Raw genomic sequence first — 2349 nt, 5'->3', positions numbered from 1 at the left:
TAGAAAGTCCTTTCCTAAACCTATATCTTGGGTTACTGCCAATATTTTCTTTTAAAATTTCAGAGTTTCCAGTTTCACATTGAGGTCTTTGATCCATTTGGAGTTGATGGGAGATTACAGGCCCCAGTGGAAGCCACTGCAATTGTTTTGTTAGATGGATGTGATGCACCTGCCAAAGTAACATTCAAACATTTGTGCTTACACCCATAGATTTATTACAGCAGACACTGTTTTGGCGTGCAGATGTTCTTGCTTCTTGCTGTTTGTGGGTTTTTTTTTTTTTTTTGGTCTTTTTGAGTCAGAGTCTCCCTGTAGCCCCACCTGGCATGGAACTCACCATGTAGACCAGGCTGGCCTTCGTCTGCCTCCTGAGTGCTGGGATTAAAGGCATGAGCCACCATACCTGCTTTTTGTGTTTCTATAGTTGATGGAGTACCACTGAAATGGGCCAACAGCTCATAAAAAGCAGATGATGCAGAAACCTGAAAGTTCAGTGCCTTGCTGGAGGAAGGGGTGGAGTGTTTCCTGCATGTATCCTCGAACACTCTGTTGGCGAGCCATAGTCAAACCTCCTTTCCATGCCCTTTAAGTAGTCTGGGGGGGTCAGTTACCTCTCCTCCAAAATCAGTGGACCTCAGCTGCATGTGGAGGAGGGACCAAGGTTATATAAGTTGAGAATGTCATGAGTTACCACTAGCTTTGTTGTGTGGCTGCTGGAAAGTTACAGGATCTATCTTTGAGTGTGGATTTTCCAGTACAGCTGTAAATTAGAGGGGCCCCACCCTTCTGTAAATAACCCCCACCCTATGCTCTGTTAGTAAGCCCAATAAACTCATTAGAAGTTAAAAAAAAAAGATGAGAGCTAATGAAAACCTTCATTATTCCACCAAAGTTGTCCCCGTGTTGGCAAATCCTTTGATCTTTGATTTCTTATTCCTATTTTCAATGTGTTGAAAATTGCCTCTCTTTGGAATAATAAAAATATTCCAAAGTTAAAAAAAAAAGCCTATGGAAAATGAACTTGGATTCAGCAGGGCCATGACAGCTTGCTGCCTGAAACCAGCAGGGATGCCTACTCTAGCACAGCCAGTCCACAACAATCAGACACTAGAGAGCAAATGTTTGGAGTATCTTCTCTCTGTAATTGGCTTTCCTCTTTCCAGCTCTGCTCTCAATGGTATAATTAAGAGAACCCAGTGAGACCATCTCTCCTGTTGTGAATTGACAACCAGTTTTGAGGCCAAAGGACCCATCCAGGAGTTCAGTAAACCCATAGAAAAATTACTTTGATAAAGAAATAAGCAATTTCAATGGTTGACAAGACCTCTGTCTCCTTGGATCTCAATCAAGGTCAGAAGAAAAGACAGAAAATGGCAGGTTTCACACTATATCAGTAAGTATCTCTTCCTGTAAACTCCATGGTAATGGGAATTTGAATCAGCATCTAAAATTATTTCTTTCTTCCTTCTCCTTACTTCCTCACCTTCTACTTAGGGTTCTTCCTTGAGTTATTTTCCTCTTTATTGAAATTCTCTGACCCATTAAAGAATAATCAGAAGCTTCCACATGTTACTATTGGTAACTGATGGTGCCAATGTAATTTTATAAGGTTATGACCTTGACCTTGAGCTTTTTATCTTCTTTATTTTAACCAATAAAATGGAAAAAATAGGACTATTTGGAGCTGAATGTGAAAAATGGCTATAAAACATGATTCAATTTAAAATCAGTATTTGTGACTTGAATCCAAAAAATTAATTTACTGACTTTCTGGAGGATTTCCCAAGATTAAAGCATATGTGTTAATCTCCCATTTTTTTTCTACCTGAGGAAGACTTAATTAGTTCTTGTACATGAGGACTTTGCTTTGGAAATCACAGTAATTTCATTTCCATGTAAGGAAAGATCTTTAATGATTCCTGAGAAGACAGAAATTACTCATGTAGAGTTCATTAGTCCATGAGCATACTCCAGGCAGCTTTATTGCCCTTATTGTTGAACCATAGAGTCTAGAAACACCAGCCTGGGCAGCACAGACACCAGAGACACCCTCTCCAGTCCAGGAGTGCTGGTCTGATTGTTCTGTAGAAGCTTCTTTTGCTTGAGTTTTTATTGAACAGTAGCCTCAGCATTACCATGCTTGTCCTCAAACACCTTCTGAAGGTGGTCATGTATTTATGTGTCTAGAATTGGAAAGAGTTTTGAGTACCTATATTCACGTAGCAAAATCTCCAACTAATCTTTATACCATCCACTTCTCCAGACTGCTTTGGTAGATGGCAAACTCATGTAAAAATGCTCCCTCCAAAGAATATGTATATATATATATATATATATATATAGATTTTT

The sequence above is a fragment of the Nannospalax galili genome, unplaced genomic scaffold (genome assembly GCF_000622305.1).
Source record: "Nannospalax galili isolate Female #2095 unplaced genomic scaffold, S.galili_v1.0 scaffold580, whole genome shotgun sequence".
In the NCBI taxonomy this organism is placed as follows: Eukaryota; Metazoa; Chordata; class Mammalia; order Rodentia; family Spalacidae; genus Nannospalax; species Nannospalax galili.
This window is presented reverse-complemented; position numbering follows the sequence as displayed.